We start from the raw sequence: 23,679 nt of genomic DNA, 5'->3' as shown, positions 1-23,679 counted from the left end.
TGCAAAAAAAAAAAATTTCAAAAAAAATTTTTTTTTAATTTTTTTTTTTTACTTGATTTTTGTTTTGTGAAGTTTGTAGGGGGCTGGGATTTCAAGGGGTGGGGAAAAATGAAAGATTGTGGCAGATTAGGTTAAATTCATGATAAACATCCTGGGTTAAAAATTAAATAAAAAAATGAAATGTTTTTTGTTTTTTAAAATATAAAATAAATAAATATATATAATATAATAAATAAATAGAATTATTTAATTCAGTATGATTTTTTTTGAGTTTTTTTGATATTTTTAATTTATATAATTTAATAATTGTTTTTATGTGTTTTGAATGGTGTATTTAAATAAATAAAAAAATGAGAGTTTAAAGTAAGTATTCTGATGAAGTCGTGTGATGAAAGCGTTTATTAAAGTGGATCCTACGCTATTTTTTTGATTGGGACTCATTATTGGTGCTGTTACAAGTGTATTTTATTTCGTTTTTGCTACCTTCATTTCGTTTTGCTACCTTCAGTGAACTAACTTGTTCAGTATAGTTCATTTTCTTTTTATTAAGTTGTAATTAGCTTTGTAAATGTTTTTTTGTTTAACCCTAGCTGAAGGGGGGTCAGGGGAGATGGTGTCTTCGAAGGTGACTGCTTCGTAGTCTGATCTTACTAGGGGTGATGACACTGCTGGGATGCTGCAGTGGTTTTCTGTGCTGGTTAGTACCAAGTACACAATGTTGTCACCTCTTGTGGGGGTGTCAACCAGCTGGTCCAAGGCATTGGCATTGACGAAGTCAAGAAATATTTGAGCATTTGTGTTCTGGCTCGAATAGTTCTTCCAATCAATGGTTGGGTAGTTGAAATTCCCCAGGATCAGGATATAAGGTTGAATCTTAATAAATTTGAGGAGGTCCAGAGAGGCAGCATGGGCATCCTAAGTCAACGTTTGGGGCCTGTAGCTAACTATGATTTGAATAGAGGTCTTGTCAACCATTAACTGCACCTGGAGTATCTTCTGTGCGTCATACTGTTTGATTAGTCTGGAGGTGTGCATATCTTTAATATATATTGAAACACCACCTCCTTTGGCTTTGCTGCCCTCAGTTTGGAGTCTGTATGTATGATCAGATGAGTAACCAGATAAGGCTGGGGTGCTCTCCACAGCTTTGAACCAGGTTTCTGTGACTGCACAAATGTCAGCAGCTTTCAGAGTTAAGAATGCTTGCAATGAGTGCAGTTTCATGTTGAGACTCCTAGATTTCAGCAGCATGACCTTTAAATTGTGCTTAGATGGTAGTCTCATGTTGGTAGTTTTGACCTCAAGACATTGCCTAAAAAGGCATTATGGGGAAGACAAGAGCCTTTGCCAGGAGCCTGAAACCCAATGGAGACAGATGCAGGCCATATATGGCAAAGCATTGTGGTCTGTCAATCATGTCTTCCCAGGTAGACAGGTACTGGATCCCCTTAGAATAACACTAGAAACTAAGCCAATTGTTGAAGTCAATCATTTTTTGTTTGTATTGAGGTTGTATTTGTTCTGGGTGATGGCAGAATGCTGCTTAAGGCTAGTGACATACCTGCCTGGAACACATAATCAGTGAGCTCAATCATGTCCCTCTTCATATAATCCAGAGAGGTACATCTCAAGTCATTCATGCCAACATGTACTATGACAGAATCATGGTAGTATTAGTGAGGGACTTGAGTGCATGGGTGATGTGGCAGATTCTGGCACCTGACAAACAACTTACAGTGACTTTTGCCTTATCCAGCATGGTGAGGGGCACATCTGTATGTCTCAGAATGAAATCTCCTACGATTAATATATTGGGATTATGGTTAAGCCTTAATGGCTGTGAGACACAGGCCTGTGGACTATGTGTGGTGTGTGGTGTGGTAGGCTGTGGAGTTTGTGTGTGTTTTTGTCTTGGAGGTCTCTTTTGTTTAGGTATGTTTTTGTTAAGAACCTCCACATATGTGGGTGTGTGTTGTGTTGGTGTGGGTGATGTTTAAGATGTGGTGTTTGTGCAGACAGCCTTCTCAGTGCCAGATATACTGGCTTGTGAGAGAGAGAGCATAGACTCCAGGTTTTTAATGTAATTCCATCTCTCACAACTGTGTTCCTAGGTAGTAGTAAGAGAGGGTTGCCCATGTATATGAGACAGTTGCTACACTGTCTAAGGATGCCCATATCGACTGGCAGGAGAAACTGTAAAAAAACTCTCCATCCATATTTGTCAGAATCGGTGAGGGGGATGAAGGGATGGGTACTAGTAGCTTGTGTTTGTACAGAGGGCATAAAGAAGCTTCACTACCTCAGTATCTCAGGATTGAGTGAGTGTTAGTAAGGGAAAATTTGAAGCTGGAATACCTTGCACTGGGTTAAATTAGCACAGCGGCAGTGCGCAATACACAAACAAGCACAGCCCCGTGCAAACACAGGTCTTAAATACCAGAAAAGGTGGAAGAATCTAGAAGCTCAGATTACTACCAGTCCTGCTAGCCCCTGCACTTTCAAGCAATCACTTGTGCTAGAGATGGTCAGGCAGCCCTGTTACTGTTACTAACTGAGAAAGCAGTCCCCTACCAGCACAAGATGGCTGCCAGGAATCTCAGCAAGCAAAGCAACCAGCCTTGGATTCAGCAAACCTGTGTCTAGACTATACTACTTGACTAGAACACAGAAAACTCCCAGAAAATGCATAGAAAAGCACAGATAGAGCACTCCCAAACATACAATTTACAAAATACAACTTTCAGTATGAAGAATGCAGTTTACAGTTAAGTAATTCAGTAAAAATGCAGTTACAGTAATGAAACACTACTTAGCAATGAAAATACAGTTAAAACAATATTAAAAAGTACAAGATTGCAGTGAAACAGTAAAAAAAAACTTTACAACACGGCAAAATGTAATAGATTAGCTGTATAGCACAACTATAAGCATTAGGTAGTGCATTTCAATGAAATTAATGTAAAAAAAAAAAAAAAAAACACTTGTTCTGCCCTTGGAGCCTCATGGAATTTCTGCTATGCCACAGAGATGAATCACCACTCCTCAACCTGGTAAAAACAAGCACAGCTCCCTGCAAACACAAGGTTTAAATACCAGAAAAGATGGAAGAATCTAGAAGCCCAGATTACTACCTAATCCTGCTAACCCCTGCACTTTCAACCAATCACTAGTGCTAAGGAGCATCAGGCAATGCTGTTACTCTCACTAACAGAGATGGCAGTCCCCTACAGGCACAGGATGCCTGCCAGGAAACTCAGCAAGCAAAACAACCAGGCCTGGATGCAGCAAGCCTGTATCCAGACTATGCTACTTGACTAGAACACAGAAAACTCCCAGAAAATGCACAGAAAAGTACAGATAGAGTACTCACAAGCAGAAAATACAACTCTCAGTATGAAAAAAGCAGTTTACAGTTAAGTAATTCAGTAAAAATGCAGTTACAGTAATGAAACACTACTTAGCAATGAAAATACAGTTAAAACAGTATAAAACAGTACAAGAATGCATTGAAACAGTAAAAAAATCTTTGTAGCAGTGCAAAATGTAGTAAATTAGCTGTATAGCACAACTATAAGTGTTAGGAAGTGCAATTCAATGAAATAAATATAAAAAAAAACAAAACACTTATTCTGCTCTTGGAGCCTCATGGAATTTCTGCTATGTCACAGTGATGACTCACCACTCCTGAGCCTGGTAAAAACAAACACAGCCCCCTGCAAACACAGGGGTTAAATAACACAAAAGATAAGTGAAAATAATGGGAAAAATAAAATAAAATCTAAACTACAACTAGTTAATTGGAAATGGCATTTGTTTGTTAACAGGGTAAGTTTTTTAGCACAGGTATCCCTTTTTAGGGCTGTTCCAAGAGCAACATTTGGAAAAGTTACTTGTTTAGCGTGACAAAGTTTGGAAGTGAAATGTAATAGAATGCAACACGTGGCTACTTGATGAAGGCTTGTAGACTTAACCCTCTGAGCTAAACTGTCAAACAGCTTACTACGAAAACTGAATGTGTAAGTAAAAACTATGCTAAACAAATTTAAAGTAAGTAAAATACATAAGCAAACTAAAACTTAAAATATATTGATCCAACCCACACTAAATTAAAGAAAGTAAAACAACACTACCCAAAAGATTAAAAAGACAGAAAATTGACTTCAGAACAACAGAAGAAAACCATCCACAAAACAGCCCATTCAAAAAAATGATCATTAAAATGCAAGCTAGACTACTGACACACTCCATTAAATGAATGGAAAGTGGTAATTTAAACTAAAAGGACAATGAAGAAGAACATGGTTTGTGTACTACATGAAATATTCAATGCCTGTCACAAGTGTGAGATGCAAAACTGCGTATCACATCTTCAGAAAAAAGGTCACATACACAAGCCATTCATTAAAAACTCCAGGAAAGACCAAGCTAAGTTAGAGTCTTCATGTATAAAAACTTAAATCTCCAGTAGTGGAGGCCCATGGAAGATATGCAAATGATGCCTAGTGTTTCAGCTACGTGGCTTCTATGACTTTTCACTTTGTAAGTCTTTTACTGGTTCAACAGTCATTTAGTGTAAGGGCTTTTTGTTTTATTTATCAAATGGTGCTCAATGGTTCAACACAAATATGTGAAATGCAAATTTTAAATGAAATCCAGATGTTTAATCATCATAAATGTAAAAACAAAATACCATGTACATTGAAGAGTATGAATATTATTTTGTAATAATTGATGATATCTGGTGAAATAAATAGATATTGGTATTGTTGTGGTATGGCCCTGTTCCTTTACTCTGTTGAGGTCCCCCCATTTGACCATGATCTTTCTGTGCTGGAAGCAATTCTAATTTCATATCTTCAACCTCTAAATGTTTTAGATTGTCATCAAGCAATATCTGCCATGGACAATGGGGTGCTAATAAATATAGATATGCCCCATATTTTCCAGTAGTTCTGAATGAGCAGTAGGTCCAATTCTTTGTTAAGAAGAGAGTGCTATCATTAATCTGAAACTAAGTCTCTGAAATTATGCAAACAAGGATGTCTTCAGAGGTGAAGTAAGTCTGTTGTTTAAGCTTCTAGTACTGAGCAGAGGAACTCTGATATTGCTCTTAGTGGAATTTGCTATGTGGATATGCTTATGAGTCGAACATTGCTTAAAATGGCACTGAGTGGGAGGCAACGGTTGTAGCCAGGATGTCAAAGCCATAATCTGAGAGGTGCAAGCCTTCATTGGCAAAGCAAAAGGATCTGTTAACCATCTGGTCCCAGTCAAGCACAAACTCGATCCCCTGGAGCAGCAAAGTTGGGCATGCTAGTCAGCAGCACATCCCCCTCCCACTGCAAAAATACTGGCAATGTGAGCTACATTGCTTGGATTTTGAGACTGGGTTAGTTAAAAAAAACATGTGTAGATCAGTTAGTATTACTATCCCAGTCATATTTTGCATAGGTTGGTGAGAGTTTTGTTGCATAGCATCTGTTGGTTGGACATACTCATTGCTATGCTGAAACTAAATTTTGCAGCCCGTGTTTTTCTGATGAAATGAGGCTACTCAATGAGAAGTATGACTTTATATTTTTGTCAGGCTATCCATTAATTTACAGGTTTGTCTGTTCAGCTGCTATATTTTAGAAGCCCAACACTGGGAATACCTCGAAATACACTTTAAAGAAATCATGATGGAGGTATACTTTTTACTGTTGATTCTTTTTCTGAATCCATTTCTGCTGACCAATAAGGCTGTCCCTATTAGACTTGAGCCCACTTGTTCCCCCCCACCCATAGTAAGTATCCCCCAGCACAGATATGAGAGCTGAGCAGAGAGATTGCCATCCAGGCAGCCATTGAGGTTATCTGTTGCTCTTGCTGGCATCCCAGCGATGAGGGCATTTCTAAGCAGGCCCTAACTGTGCCCCTAGTGGCACCCATATCATGACAAGGTATCCTGCACCTTTCCCTGGTGGATACATGCTTTCATCCATATTCTAATGACAGCTATATTCACCAGCTTGGGATCGCCAATCTGTCATCTCCAGTCCTAGCTGTTTTGGTGCCATGCAAGTCTCTGCTTTCATGATGGTGATTGGCTGACTATAGTCACCACTTCCTCCTCCTGTGACGGGCTATCTGGCATCAACCACTCACTCTCACCTTCCACTGTCTTGATCTTCCAGTGCCCAAGCCACCATTCAAGCTCTGGTCTTCTGAGTTGCAGTCAGGTCATAGTTGCAATAGTAGGTGGTCACGTTTTCCTAAAGAATGAAAGAGGAAAGACTTTATTCTCCTTCTCAAGCATGAAAGCAAAACAGAGTCTGAAACCCATCAGCCTATTAGGATGAGTTCAATTATAGGTAAAATCATAGAATCCCTACTAAATGAGGAGTTTTTGTATCTCTTTACGCCTGCAAGGAACTAGACAAAGTCAACACTGAGTGATATCAGAAAGGCCATGCCAGATACATGTCTTTGGGTTGATAATCCAGGTGGTAAACTATAAAAAGGGGATGCAACCTATTTTTAATTAATTTAATAAGCAAATAAGACAGATCTGGAGCAATTTATAGAACTGTAGCATGGGTAAACCACTAACAGACTAAAGAACATAAAGAGTCACAGTAAACAGACTGCTCAAATGAAGGTCTGGCTGGTAGGTGTCTGTACTGAGACCAGTCTTTTTAATCTCTGTGTAAATGAGCCTGCAAAAGGTACAAAAGAAAAAGTATACATTTTTGTCAACAAATAAATATATGCAGCAGGGTTAATATAAACAAAGGAATTAAAAGGATGAAAAAGAGTTTCACACATTTTGAGTAATGGTGACTGAAATGTGGCAGCAGATATGCTATGCAGAATAGTGCATCTGGGAATAAGGTGTGAAAGGAATACTTAACTGAAGGGACAGCGTCAACAGCAACAAAAGTAGGAAGGGTGAGAAGGCCATCCATTTCAGAACCTCTAAAGTTAAGCAAGCAATGTGACAAAGGGACAAAGAAGGTAAGCTGAGCGCTGTCCTAAATAGGAAGGTACATTACTAGTAGTAAAGTAGCTTATTGTACTATTATAGAGACAGCTGTTCAGATTCATTTAGAATACTGTGTGAAAATTTGGAGACATTGTTGTGTCAGAATATAAGCATATGTCCAATGCAGACTCAGGCAACACAAACTGTGCATGGCTTTCATCAGAAGCCAAATAAAGAAAGACTACAAGAACTTAATAAGTGCAGTGTTGAAAAAAGGATGCAGATGGGGTTTGATAGGGAAATACAGGAAATCTACAGAATTCAAGTGTATACACTTTCAAAATAGGGATATGACAATAAGAGGACATAATATGAAGATGCAATATAGAAGGTTTAATGGAAATATGAGGGAGTATTTGTTTTAATAGAGAGAGTTAGGGATGATTAGAGCAGTTTCCTCAAAACACTGGCAACATAAAAAAAAAATAGTTGCAGAATTTAGGACTCTGTATGAAGAATATAAGAAAATTCTGAAATGAGGTGGAAGAAAAAATTAGCAGTAGGTTATGCAGGATCTGCATCTTCTCCAGAAAGTAGGGAGATGAGCAGAGTACGTCGGTCCAACAGTTAATCTGCCATCAGAATTTAATTTTATATTACTGGATTTAAAATCACATATACTGCCCAAATTAGAAACCTGGTTTAAGCTATGCATATTAGATGAAGAACTCTTCATGCTTCCATTATGAGCAGTTGATGTAGGATCGCTCAAAAATTTACTTGATCGTAACTGATTGAGGGCATAGGTTCATAGGTATATATTAGTTTAATGACCACCTAGCCATGCAGTCCAACCCAGTTGTGTCCCTAAGTAACATGGGTGTTTATTAGGAACAGGTATGCTAGTTATGAAGCTTCTAGAGGTTATGGGGGGGGGGGGTGTTTGGGCATTACTATCTGTCTTTGTCTGTCAGAGACATGAGGGCCAGACCTAAGGTGAATTTTTGAATTTCCGTCCATTGGTCAATGTTATACTTAAATAGGGTTAGAGAAAGACTCTGCTTCTCATGGATGGGGAGCCTGTTCTATAGCATAAGGATTCTCTGAAACACACAGCTGTCTCACCAACATGTCTTACTTATGTTTCAAGTAAAATTTCAATCCTTGGATTTAGTAGTTCTGAGATAGCTCTCAGTAGCCTGTAGGAGACATAGTATATAGATAAAGCTTTAAGGTCTTTCTTACAGGCAATATGTTTATACCCTGGATTCATCTGGTAAGAAACCTTTGTCGGTGTTCCAACTGTTGCATTTGTCAGGTCAGGTACATACTGAAGGAGACATTATACTCAGTGATGAGTCTGATAAAGGATGAATAAAGTGGCACTATGACTTCCTCGACCTGGATGGCATGCCCTTATGTATAACTTGGGTGACATAGAATACTTTTCTAACTAACTTGGTTATGTTCCAAGATCCCTGACTACCAGGTCAACTCTGAGGGGAGTCTTATCAACGTAGTAATTACTGTGTGTAGCAGTTTTCCCAAAAAGCACTATTTTATATTTCCTGGCACTGAGTTTTACTCCATAACTTTGGCACCACTAATTTTTCAGTGTTAGACCCTCTTGTAAGATGTTTGTGTCATGGAGGAATTTATGATAGCTCCCAATTTGCAATCATCTGTGAAACTGGTCAACCAAAGGCCCTTGACATTAACCTTTACCTCCAAGAAGTTGATACCAGATAGGAGAGGTCACAGCACAAGAGTACTGAGGTACCCGACTGGTGACTGGTGTCTTAGTAGAGATTGTATCATCAGTTCTGACTTCCTGGGTCTTGTCTGTGACCCAGCCAGCAATCCAGCTCAGTTGGTTTGTCATCTATACCCAAGTGAGATATTGTAATGCCATAGCTTGGTCCAGCTAGATAATATGAATTTATTTCCTCATCCATAACACAGCTACAATCTACCTACAAAGGTCAAAATATGCATTTTCATGAGGGGGGAATACCACTTGTACCCCCACACCCCATTACTTATATAAATTGACTCAATGAGCCACAACAATGGGAAAAGGAAAAATTCCCCAACTGTTAATTTGGCAAGTTGTGTTCAGGTAGTTAAAACACATTCATCTGACCATCAGTTAAGTGTAGGGAAGCCACTCCCCATACCAGAATATTCCGGAACCAATCACCATGAAAAAAAGAAAAGATGCTGCCATAATTTGTATTCTGATTTTCTGAATTTCTGAAGTCAAAATGGCTGAAAAAACGGGTCTATATTACGAGATCGAAAACCCATTTCAGCGAACACCACAACACCGACACGTATAGCGTGAACTATGGTAACGACGAACATTCAAAACTGCGAAACACGAAATGTCAAAGTGTCATGGTTGGCCCATCTGCAGTATAGCTCCGTAAGGTAAGTGTGCGATAGTTACAGACCTTAGGGTTAGGGTGCGGGTTAAGATAAGTGCATAGATAGTAATGTATGTAAGGTTTAGTGTAGGGTTAGAAGTAGGGTTTGGTTAGTGTATGTGTGTGTTTTATTTATTATATTTGAGTATGTAGTATGTAGTGCGTGGCTTTGTCGGCCAACTATGACGATTCGAGATTTGAAATTTTGCGGTTTAGGGGGTTTGGTGTTTTTGCGGTTCGGGCTATGTGTGTCGGTGTTGTGGTGTTCGCAGAAACTGGTTTTCAATTTCGTAATATAGACCTGAAAAACAGCCTTCTGGAGTTATAGGTAGGGAGGCAGTTTCTATCACAATTCCTACAGCAGGACGTAAACATGTCAAAATACCTGTATCTACATAAAGCCAGACAAAGAGAAAATGTAATAAATAATATCCTAAATATTCTTTCTTTAGGAGTTAAATATTAACCAGCTTGTCGTCTTACTGGATTTTAACATACTTTGGAAAATTAGCCATGAGTGTGTCAAATGAACCCACAGCACTGAGCTACCATCAGCTAATGCAGTCACCTGCTGGAGTGCATAACATAGCTCTCACAGCTGTTACATTGGACAGCATTTTAATGAAGATAGCAAAACAGTTGTCAGGTTCTGGTGTCCTTCCAAACATCTTTAGTGACCACTTTACTATCATCATTGCCAGAAGACACATATACAGACCTGCTATACCAGTTATAAAATCTGTAGGAAGCCTCAAAAATCTCCACGTGAAAACTATTATAATTAACCCTAATATGGCTACTAAGCAGCCATTCCAGGTTTGACTAGGTGGCTTCATCAGTTTTTGCCATCTCCTCCATTCAAGGATGGAGGGGTTTCAGTCCACAATCAGACATGCCCTCAGTGATGGGGTCAGCACAAAAATTATGAAGTAGATTGCCATTAGCATTTCAGTATATGGGAAGGGGGGATGAAGCCAAATGGCATCACATGCAATGACATTTATGAAGTCAGTAGCTCCATCAAGTTAAGACATACAAAAAAATCCCCCAACATGCAGTACAGCCCATGTAACACAGCTGGCTGCTGTGCTTTACCTCATCTCTCTGCTCAACCCCCCCCCCCACCAGTGCATTTCCAGTGCCACAAGATAGTAAATGTGACAGTAGGGTAAAAATGAATCATAGGAGCCGTCCTAAACATCAGCTGATGATCAGCTGGAGGCACACTAAGAGGTTTATAAATCCACTCGTTGCAAGCATTCATAACCCTGGAAAATGCTGACATCTGTGCAGTCACAGAAACCTGGTGCAAAGCTGCAGAGAGCACTCGAGCTTACCTGGTTACTCATCCTATCATTCATTCAGACCCCAAACTGGGGGCAGTAAAGCCAAAGGAGGTGGAGTTTCAATATACATTAAAGACATACACACCTCCAGGCTGGTCATACAGTATGGTCCTACAGTATGACGCACAGGAGACACTCCAAGTGCAGTTAACCATTGACAAGGCCCCTATTCAAGTCATAGCTAGCTACCGGCCCCCAAATCTGACTCAAGATGCCCAATCCACTTATTTGGACCTGTTTGAATCTATCAAGATTCAATCCTTTACCCTGATCCTTGGTGACTTTAACTACCCAAACATAGACTGGAAGAACTACTCATGCCAGTATACAAATGCCCAGAGATTCATCAATTTTGCCAATGCAAATGCCTTGGAACAGTTAGTTGATACCCCCACAAGAGGTGATAATATGTTGTACTTGGTTTTAACCAACATGAGTAACCACTGCAGCATCCCTATAGTATCATCCTCCCTGGTAAGTTCCAACCATATTGCGGTCACTTTCAAAGTCACCATCTCCCCCAACCCACCTCTAACTAGGATCAGACAAAAAAACTTCTCCAAAGCTGATTACAGCCTCCTGAGGGATGGTATAAACAGCTTCACAGCCCCCTCCCCTTTTGTAGGATCTGGCACCACTAGCCAAAACTACACCAAAGCACTATATGAGCATTTATATAGATGAATGGAATCAGGAATACCCAACAAGACTAAATCATCCTCCGCAAGGAAGAGTATACCTGTCTGCTGGACATCTGCAATAAATAAACTCTATAACAAAAGGAAAACAATTGCTGTCCAAGACCAAGAAGGAGCAGGTGCCCGGTTGGAAGCAATGTCTCCTTAGCCTGAACAAGCAAATAAGAGCACTAGTGAAATCCTCCAAGCAAACTTTGAGCCCAAATTGGCCACATCTACTACAAACAATCATAAGGCCTTCTTCACGTATGTCCGCAACCTCAAAGGAAGTGCTCAGATCTGTTCAGAACTGGTGATCAAGGACACCACATATACAAATGCCGTAGATATAGCAAACTTTCTGGCTGACAGATTCAGCAAAAACTTCACCCCTCTGTTCCCCCATCAATAAAATCAGGACATCCACAATACCTGCCCCCTTCCCCTTATATGTAGGGAACAGGTCATCACTGCTCCCTCAAAGGCAAAAAATACAGCCCCCATGGGACCCAATAACATACCAGGCTGCATCCTACGTGAACTCAGGCAGGAACTTGCAGCACCATTAGGTGCCCAATTCAACCAAAGCCTGAATACTGGCTTCATCCCCGCTGAGTGGAGGACAACCACTGTCATCTCTTTACACAAAGGTGGAGCATCCACAGATCCAGGAAATTATAGACCCATCAGTCTAACTAGCCTGATCTGGAAGGCCATGGAATGGATTATCATGGACCTTGTTAACAAGGACATTGGCAACCTCCAAACACTAGATCCCACACAATCTGGCTTTGTCAAGGGGAGGTCATGTCTGCTAAATTTGGTCGACTTCTTTGAGACAGTCACCAAGGCCATGGACGAGGGGGAAAACAGTGCACACCGCCTACTTTGACCTGGCCAAAGCCTTTGACACTATTCCCCACTCAGGCATAATACATAAACTATCTCAACTAGGCATCAATCCATATGTTACCAGATGGGTAGCAAACTGACTCACTAATAGAACCCACCTAGTCAAAATAGGGGAAGCCACCTCAAGCAGTACACCCGTAACAAGCGGCGTACCCCAGGGTTCAGTCTTGGGGCCTCTGTTAGTTGAAATATACTTTTCAAGGTGCAGGCAAAACCAGTGGGCTATGGCTGACCAAGTTTGCAAATGAATGCAAGCTGGGTGCTATCATCAATTCCCCTAGTGATGTAGACATCCTCCAAGAGGGTCTCACTCAAACAAATGACTGGTGCGAGAAACATGACCTCAAGCTGAATACCAAAAAATGCATCATCATCCACTTTGGGAAGACTGACGTCCTCATAAATTATCACATTAACAAAAACGTCATAAACATGCAATCAATCATGAGGGATTTGGGCACCCAGGTTGATAGCAACCTGACTTTTGACCACCATGTTGCTTCTGTTGTACGGAAAGCCTTCTACATGGCCCACCTTATAAGTAAGGGTATCTCATCCAGGGACAAGGAGGTCATAGCATCCCTGTATTCTTCCCTTATAAGGCCCATTATTGACTATAACACCCTTTTCGGCATGTACCTCACAAAGCACATACAGTAGCTGGAGAGATCACAGAGGTTCCTCACCAGGAGAATCCAGGGCTTCAAACATCTACCATACACATATAGGCTAAAAACCCTATCCCTCTACTCAGTTTCATACAGACTCCTCAGAGGTGACCTCTGTCTGGTATTCAAGGCAATCACAGACCCCACCTTGATGGGACTGCTTCATATCCACAAGTCAAGCTCCACTCGAGTAACTCGCACATGCAGCCTCAACCTGGTATGTGACATTAACAAGACTTGTGTGTGGGACAGATTTGTGTCCCAGAGACTCATCCATCAATGGAATAGACTCTCTCTCTCCACATCAAGTACCTCTTTACCCCTTTTTAAGTGCAACCTGGATAACTGGATGGGAAACAGAAAATATACCCCTGGGATTCCACCTCTGTCCCTGCTGGAGAGGGGCATTGGGTGCTGACTTGTCTAAACATGGGCTAAACTCTTGGCTAGGCTTATAAGGGCTTTAGGGCCAAAAGCCTAGTAACCTCCTATGATACTATGATCCTACGTTAATGATGTAAACTGGTCCATCTCATATTGCTTTCCCACAGTGAATGAAGCTACTGATTTATTTTTAACTCTGTTACTGCAGTATAGTGAATAAATATGTCCTAAAGTGAGATATCAGAACTAGTGATTCAGTCAGAAAACTATAACTGGATGGAGATACTGCCTTGTTAGTTCGCAATGAGGGCTAGGCCAGTCAAATCCAGGGTGAATTTATGAATACCCATCCAATTATCCGTCAGATATGAAGGAAGATAGTGTATTACACTGCTTTATCTGCAAGGAGAATGTATTCTAGAGGTGCTGGAGACACTTTGTAACACATTGTTTTACAGATAGGATGAAGCAGGTTTAGATCTCTTGTTCTTTCTGTGATATGTGGGGCTGCTTGATTTGTAAAAGTACAAGAGGTCCTGGACTTCTAGGACCCTGATTTAAAAGCCTATCAGACTCAGAAAAGAAGAACAGTGATTCTAGTCTTTTCTGGTAGCTTGGGGATTTTAAGTCTATGATCTTTGTTAGGATACTCTGGTGTCTTTCCAATTGCTTAATATGTTTGATGAGGTATATCCAAATGGCAGCATTTTATTTTATAATTGGTCTGACCAGTACAGAATAGAAGGGTATGATAACTTCTTTAGATTTGGATAATGCAAAAAAAAAAATGCAAAGGTGCAGGTAGACATGCATAGGTAGAGGTGCATGAAGTTATGGGAAAGAGTAGTGGAAGCTAGGTTAAGAAGGGACATGATGATTAGTGATCAGCAGTATGGTTTCATGCTGGGAGAGAGCACTACAGATGCGATGTTTGCTCTGAGAGTGTTGATGGAGAAGTACAGAGAAGGTCAGAAGGAGCTGCATTGTGTTTTTGTAGACTTAGAGAAAGCATATGACAGGGTGCCTAGAGAGGAGTTGTGGTATTGCATGAGGAAGTTGGGAGTGTCAGAGAAGTATGTAAGAGTGGTACAGAATATGTACGAGGGTAGTGTGACAGAGGTGAGGTCTGCAGTGGGAGTGATGGATGCATTTAAGGTGGAGGTGGGATTACATCAAGGATCAGCTCTGAGCCCTTTCTTATTTGCAATGGTGATGGACAGGTTGACAGACAAGATCAGACAGGAGTTCCCGTGGACTATGATGTTTGCAGATGACATTGTGATCTGTAGTGAGAGTAGGGAACAGGTGAAGGAGACCCTAGAGAGATGGAGATATGCTGTGGAGAGAAGAGGAATGAAGGTCAGCAGGACTAAGACAGAATATATGTGTGTGAATGAGAGGGAGGATAGAGGAATGGTGAGGATGTAAGGAGTAGAGGTGGCGAAGGTGGTTGAGTTTAAATACTTGGGATCAATAGTTCAGAGTAATGGTGAGTGTGGAAGAGAGGTGAAGAAGAGAGTACAGGCAGGATGGAGTGGGTGGAGAAGAGTGTCAAGAGTGATTTGTGACAGATGAGAACCAGTAAGAGTGAAATGGAAGGTCTACACAGGGGTAGTGAGACAAGCTATGCTATATGGGTTGGAGACAGTGGCAATGACAAAAAGGCAGGAGTTAGAGCTGGATGTGGCAGAGTTAAAGATGCTAAGATTTGCACTGGGTGTGACGAGGGTGGTCAGGATTAGGAATAAGTATATTAGAGGATCATCCCAGGTTGGAAGGTTTGGTGACAAAGCCAGAGAGGCAAGATTACGTTGGTTTGGACATGTGCTGAGGAGGGATGCTGAGTATATTGGGAAAAGGATGCTAAGGATGAAGCTACCAGGTAACAGGAAAAGAGGAAGGCCTAAGATAAGGTTTATGGATGTGGTGAGAGAGGACATGCAGGTGGTTGGTGTGACAGAGCAAGATGCAGAGGACAGGAAGAAATGGAAATAGATGATCTGCTGTGGCGACCCCTAATGGGAACAGCCAAAAGATGATGATGATGATCAAGTAATGTGCGATTTTAAGAAAACTAGCTATTGGGATCTTACAGCAACCAATGAGGGACACGGTACATGCATCCCAAGCATATGTCTCAAGGATACTCCATCAGTTCCTCAATGCCATGCTACAGCATGTGGGAGAGCATATGTGGTTTCCACACATGAAAGAGGAGCAACAACACCATGTGTGTTTCCTTAGACATAACCCATTTATGTGAGATACTGGGGGCCATAAACTGCTCCTACATTGCAATAAAGGTCCCCACCTAGGGAACAGGAACAATGGTATATCAACCATAAGGGGGCTCTATCACTTGGCAAGTGATCTAGGATGCTTGTGTTTAATATGCAAAAAAAGTCTGCAGGTGTACTGCAGTCTGACCCTGCAACATGCTGCAAACTGCTTGCAGTGTGTGTAATGTTGCACAATATCCTGATATGAATATGGCAGGGCAGAGACAGTCAGGAGGACAGCGTACTAGACTCAGAGAGGAAGTGCCTGATTAGGAGCCTGTGGAGGAGCCATCTGCAGGGAATGGTTGTGCTAGGTAGAGGTGGGTGTGATATAGCACTGGCTAAAAGCCAGAATCTAGTTCATAATTATTGGCCAGAATAAAAACTCACTTATAAAATAAAACAAAGATGCATGCAAAACTGCACCCTGGCTGTACTATACCATGCACAGACTGGCCACAATGTGCATTCGACATAGACTACCCAAGTAGTGAAGACAGGGCACAGTTGTCATTTTATGCACAGGTAAGGAGGGTCACTGTGACAAATGTCAGCAAAGCCAGTGCGTGCGTACACACATGAGGCTTGGTAGACTGGCCAGTGAGGGGGTGGTATCTCAATTACTGTGCAAGTGTGTAGTGGTGGGTACTGTAGATGTCTGAGTGTGCGCATGTGTGTGTGTGTGTGTGTGTGTGTGTGTGTGTGTGTGTGTGTGTGTGTGTGTGTGTGTGTGTGTGTGTGTGTGTATGTGTGCTGGGCACTGCTGTAGCAGATGCAACAAAGAGCTGAGGTCTGGTGGATAAGTCCAGCATCTGTGGGTGCCACATGCACTGACCATGCATGTTCTCATCCATGGGGACTCCCACTCTTTGGAAGGTCACAGGCTCAAGCAACAGCATGCAAAGAGAAAGGCATGATCTGTGAACATGAAAGGTAGCTCATGCTATGGTTGGCCTCTGCACAAACACCCCATCTGTGTGCATGTCCATGTCACCCCACAGGGCCCTCAACACTGGATGGTGGTATGGAGGTTGTGGTTCTACAGTTTTGACACTATGTCCTTCCCCTTCCAATGAAAGCAGATATGAACCAATCAAAGGAAGAGTGCATTAGCCATAAGTGTGTTTGATGTCACATATCCATGATGTTGCAGATTTGGCCCACACGTTCCCTTTTTCCTTCACACAGACCCTGTACTGCCCCAATCAGCTCAGTTATAGCTGTATTGGAGTCTGCATGTCCCTGTATTATAGCCCTACACAAATAATTGGTAGTGGTCATGGACACAATCAGCTCAAGAGATGAATGGTACCTGTGGTATGGTCTGCCACTGGCATGCTGTCCCATGATGTTATCATCATGCTCTATGGAGCTTGCTGCATCCTGGGAGAATTGTGCCACTGGTGGTGAGGCCACTTCCTGGGCAAATGTGCCTGCATCTTTCTGCTTATGGGCATAATCCTAAGTCTGTGGGATGTGCTGGAGTGACCTTTTATGGTTGAAATATTCTGAAATGGGTAGTTTTAACATTATTCCTCCATATGTTTTGTTTCATTGCTTACTGGAAAAATATTCAAAACTATAAATTTAAAACACAGACTAACAAGTGGTGCTGTATTGTATAAGGCATATAATTTAATACAAACAGAAAGTTGAATCAAAGAATTATTGCATGTTTGCATGGTCCTAAAACTGTTGCAAGGGCCCTACGATTTGCAAACAACCCAAAAGTAAACTTTATCTGCTGGTGGCCAGATGCATTTTCTATGAATGTGGGTTTCAATGCCATTTCAATAAATGTGAGTTTCAAGGGCAGAGAAGTTTTAATGATAAGTCTTTCATTGTTAGACTGTATTGCTTTGTTTAGCAAGTGTCTATCAGTGTTTGTGCTATAAAATTTTAAATAAAAGTTTTAAATGAAATCCAAATATCTGCAAATATTGTAGAAGTAAAGCAGAAAACAGTATGCACACTGAGAGGTTTGAACAGTGTGTATGATAACCGGGGAAAATAGCCAAGTAATGGGGCACTGGAATGGTTGTGGGGGGCTGTGTATGGGGGCCCCGGACTATTACCCTGTCTAGGGCCCCATTTGACCATAATCCAGCTCTGATCCACAGTGTCCATCCCTAAAATATAGAATTTATATTTGTCTATTGTACCTACAACTAAAGTAGAGGCTGATGTCTGTGCAAAAATGTAAATCTTGTCTTTTGTTTTAAGTGATTAATGATATTGTATACATGTACATATAATATGTGCAGTGATCAAGAAGGTGATAGACAAGGAAACAGTGTAAGTAATCACAGAGAGGAGTTAATTTGTGATCCAACCCAGTGTTGAATTCAATCAGATTGAATTTCATTTTGTTTAACTGGGTGCATGGACTGGCCTAAAGTCTGTTTTCATCCACAGCCCAGGCAGTTTGTAAAAAAAATAAAATAAATATATATATATATATATATATATATATATATATATATATATATATATATATATTCTTGAGGGTGTAAGTAGGTAAGACATTCCAGGTGATGTAGAAGGAGAATGACTGATTGAGAAATAGAGGGTAGAAAGAATGATGAAGAAAGCAGATATTATAAAAATTAAAGTATATAAAAATTAAAGATTATCAGCATAAACAGAAGGAGTCACATATTTTGGACATATCTATTTGTTGCAAGCATGGAAGATTAGCCGGTGAAATGTGTAGACTGAAGAATATGTAAAACTGGAGAATGTATGAAGAACTGAATTACTCTGACAGCTTTCAAACTGAATGGCTTTACATGCAACAAAGGAAGAAATATCAGAGCAGATAAAGGCTTTACTGGAATGAATAAAACCCACACTTATGACTTTATTAAGGTTTAATTGCAGTTTCTGACTATTATGTACTATGACACGTTCTTTTAGATATTTTAATATAATTTATTCTTGAATAGCATCTTGGGAAAGACCAATTATAAATAAACTTTTACTCACTTACTTTTTAACATACCTTCAATTGCCATCAGTTTATTTCTGTATTAATTTATTAAATATCTGGGGTATACACAGACATCTAACTCTTCAGAGCTGTTGATGTAGTAGCTTCAAAGTAGGCATCTATTATAAAAATGGAAGCTACCAAGGAACCACACAGTGCAAGAAGAAGAGCAGAAAGAGAAATGGAACGGGACTAGATTAATTTTCTCTAGGTAGTCGGATATGCTGAAAAAACAATAAGGAGATACAGTGAGACAAACTTCTTTCAGAGATATAGTTAGCATAAACAATAGCACAAACATCCACACACAAACACACACACACATATATATGTTTAGTCATGTGACTCAAAGTTCGTGCAAGGAAAGGAAAAGACCACAGCTAGAATAAATACAGAGGTAATGCAGGAAGAAGATGAAGTACAATAAAGGAATGAAAGATTAAGAAAAGGGACTGGGCATAATTAAAAAATTCAAAACAGTTTTAATTAAATAAATTGTTGAATTTATGGTCATAAAGAGAATATTATAATGATAGGGTAATCAGAAATTCACCCTTGGTCTGGTGCCTATGTCTCTGATGGACAGAGGCAGTCAGTAAATCATCCCTATATAAATCAAATTTGTGGGTTACATATGGGTTGCACAGCTAGGTTTAAAAGGATCCCAGTGATTGTTAGCTAGTATACACGTACAAAACTATGAAATTCCAAATACCAGGACTGGGAGAGGATAATCCTGAGTTTAGAATATTAAGAGAGTAATATGGCAATGGAAAGAATGGGGAACTGACCAGTGTCTGAGCAGAAGTGATAAGTTGTGCAAGGGATGAGACAAAGACTGAAACCATATATCACCATTTTAAAGAGCTCAGATATAATACATTATAAATGAAAAACATAATCAAGATGATTTTGACAGGAAGCTATCTGAAAAAAATCTAGAGTTTGTAAAACAAAACAAAAGCGTTATGAGACTAAGAGACATAGGTCTGTTTGGAATGAAGTACAAGGAGAACATCCCATGCAAAGTTTTTCAAAGCAACTTTATAATGTGCAAGTCATACAAGCCATCTCAGCAAGGAAGTACTATAGAATGAGTGTGCACTGTTAAGGGTTTAGTTAGTATGAGATTTTGAGAAGTAAAACTTTCTATCAGAAGGCAATACTACTAAATATACTTTACATGAGCATAAGAGGGCAGCAAGGGGTACATAACATGTTCCTGGATTATACATTTTAGAAAGATAAACTAAAAAAAGTTGTTACCATTCTGAAATTTTCATTTAAGATAATAAAGTCATTATCCCTTTACACAAACAGTAAAATGCAAGTAATCCATACTGCCAAAGCTGGCTCTGGTATCCAACATGTAACCTAGAGGGTAATGGACAAATGTAAAAGAGTACCAAGGTTAAGCCCAGAAGATATCACCTTAGTTCCTAGATCTAAGAAAATTATTCTAACCCCTCCAAGGAGGAGGAATAAAATAATATTTTTTTTTTAAGTTTTTTAAAAAAAGTTTATACAAGCCAGTTAAGTGAACTGATGGATAAGCATTATTGATCATCAGAGTTTCAAAATATTCCACAGCATAATGTTTCCAGTAGTTTAGAAAAAGTTAAACTACATTCTTACTCCTTAGCTCCTAAATGAGTAGTAATAGGAAGTATAAAGACATGGAAGAAATTCTGTACTGTTTTAAAAACACTATGAGAAAATGAATGCAAGGAGTACCAGTGTAGAAAATTGAAAAGTGATACATTTTTAAATAAGAATATGGAAAAAATGTTTTCAGAGCAAATACAGAAACTAGAAAAGCCTGTTTAAATAACAAAAATGAAGGAGCAAATTGAAAGGTTGAATGAAAATAAAGATCCAGGTAACCATGACGTAATTTTTGAATTGTATAAAATGTTACCACACAATGCTTTATCTCTTTTACAGAATGTACTCACAGAACCTAAAACTACATTTAATATACCTCAAGCATGTAAAAATATACTATCTCTCCCTTATTAAAATAACATTAAGGCCATCTCTATGATCTTTCTACAGACCTATATAATTACTAAATGTTGATTAAATTTCTTATGTCAAACCTTACCAATAGAGTAAAGTATATTACATACATTGACAGAGGAAAACCAAACTGGCTTTTTATTAAATAGGCAAATGCATAATAACATCAAAAAGTTAATTAATTGATTATACTAATAACAATAAACAATAATTATCAGTAATTAACCTGGGTTAATAAAGCCTTCAGTTCAATAAGCTTGTTTTAGTTAACTAAAGTATTAGAAATATACAACTTTCTACATAATTTTATATGTTATTAATTTTCTTTCACAAAATTCATTCTCATACATTAAACTAGAATCTTTTATGTTTCAGTCAATAAAGATAAGCAAACGAGAAATAAGTTTGTCACGTGCCTTTTGTATCATTTGCATTGCCTATTAAACCATAAGCCAATTACATAAAATTTTATTACAATGTAGTAGAATTTGAAATAAATGATAAATATATTTCTAATATACAGTTATTTGCAACAAAAGGTAACACTGATTATTCACTAATAAATATAAAAAAATTGTTAAAATATTTTGAATTGAAGTCAGGTCTAAAGTTCAGTGAGAATACAACTAATTATTTAATGGAAACTAATATGTAATTTAAATGAGACACTAAAGATGTTAACTATTAAAAAAAATAGCAACAATAAATTATAAACATTTTTGCACAATATTAAAACAAGAATAAATACATGGAATAAGTTATTCTTTTCTATGAGAAATAGGTTGATTTAATTAAAATTATTTTACCCAGAATACCACACAATATATGGACAACATCTTTAGCCCCTTTAAAAGAATTCATTAAACAAGTTAACAATATTTATTTGAACTTCTTATGGTACCCCAACAAGCCAAGAACAGCTTTGTGACATCATGTAAGGAATTAGAAAGATTGTGGAACAGAATTTCCTGTCCAAGATACATATGCTATAGCTTCTTAAAACAGTTGCATTGTGGTTAAATTGTGATTAATCAGCCATATAAAAAAATGCATGAAACCAGTTGCTTAAACAAAGAAAAATGTCACTATGGGGAATATACAAACCTTGAATAATAATATGAAGTCACCACAAACTTAGAATCTCACACAAATATGGACAAACCTGATTCAAGTAACCTAATGTTGTCAAGGAACGCAACTAGGAAGTATTATCAAATTTTATTAAACCAAGTTAAGTGCTTTCATTCCATATAGTTAGGAACTTCTTCAGAACTAAAAAATATATTACAATTCTCCATTTAAAACACCCCACACAATGTATCACATGCATATTCAGAGCCAATAGCTGATGATTGGCAATAATAATATGATGTGACTGTTAAAGAAATATTATTTAAAAGCATAAATATTCCAGCAGATTGTACTTGCATAACAGCATACTAAAATAATTTGAAATTATTCTGTATGGCATGTACTCTAGAATATATAAACAGTTGAAACTTTCAAATAATGCTATGCCTAAAAATATAGTAGTTTTGATTTTTTTTTTATTAAATTTTGAAAGAGACTTAAATGCTTAACACAGACTATGTAACGGATAAATAGAATTTGGATATGGAAAACTGGCTTATAGTACCAATAAACAGACAGTTCTTCATCTCTGAAGTTTATTAATGTCAGGATATAATTAATAAAAGAATATCCACCCTTTCTTGTTTTTTTTCCAAGTGTTCTTGAAATAAATTTGGAGGGAGATCATATTTATTTAATATATATAAAATAGTTAAGAACTATAAATTTCACATCAAAGATAACTATTGTGATTATGCTCTCCAAATGAATGGCTCAACCGTAATTACAACTGCTAAAAATGAATTTAATATCCTCAAAAACAGTTTCTTTACTTTGGAGATTATTCTCTTGGATATTTTTGCACATATTTATCAGCCACATAGAATTGAAATTATATACAAAAAGGAAGGTATTGGTTGTGTAAATCCTTGATTGGCAGCATATGGTTTATGACAACAAAGCTCTTCAATCTTTTTGAAAAACTAAAATCAATGCTTCCTGCAAATATTGTGGTCTGATAAATTCACATTAACTAAATTTTTGATATTTAATGCTATAATTCCTGGATGTGTACCTAAGTTTCAATTCCCACTTTTTCTGGACCTTACTAATAGCCAAGAAAATGACCACAAAGAGATGGAGAACTGAGATTATGCCTTTATTTATAGAATTTATAAATATTGTCTCTGTTGTATGTCATAAAGACATATCTAATATTAAGAAGAAAACAAACAGAATAACCACATAATAGAATTGCGGATAAAACTGAACTCATTAATAAGAGTAATACAAATCAATGTTCTATAATCAGTTTATATCTGTTTAATTAATTTTAGTAATGTAAATAGTAAGAATCAATGAAGACTCTTGTATAAAAGTTACTTGTTTTATTATGTTAATGTGTATATTACTATATATAAAATGTCAATAAAAATTGAAAGAAATTGGTGAGAAATACAAGAAAGAAACATTCCGGAATCTCTAAAAGTCAAGGAGAAGCAAGAACAGAAACAAAGATGGAAAAAAAAATCTACTACAGTTAACACCCAGTAATCTGTCTAATTATGAGTTTAGAGAAGATAATGGTAGGCCAACATAATGTATTAAAATAGAGAAAAGGACTTATTCGGGTACATAAAAGAAAAAAAGTACAACATGTCCCAGACAGCGAGTTTAAAGAAAGTCAAAGAGTGCATAGACAATGTGGTGATACAAAATCATAGTGATAGTCTGTATGATCAACATTAGACTGGTCATGCCTGCATAAGTCTAAAGGGGCTTCCCATAAATCATTGTGGTTGTGATGAGTTTACTGTGACCCTGACAAGGCATGCATGTTTCAGTGTTATACCTACATGTCTGCTGTATTACAGGTTTATAGATAAGATCTAGGCTAGCTGCCCTTGTAGGCCATTTTAAGCCTAGCCAGTTTTCCTCAAATGT

The sequence above is a fragment of the Protopterus annectens genome, chromosome 6.part0 (genome assembly GCF_019279795.1).
Source record: "Protopterus annectens isolate FY-2018-M chromosome 6.part0, PAN1.0, whole genome shotgun sequence".
Classification (NCBI taxonomy): domain Eukaryota; kingdom Metazoa; phylum Chordata; order Ceratodontiformes; family Protopteridae; genus Protopterus; species Protopterus annectens.
Note: the sequence above shows the minus strand (reverse complement) of the source record.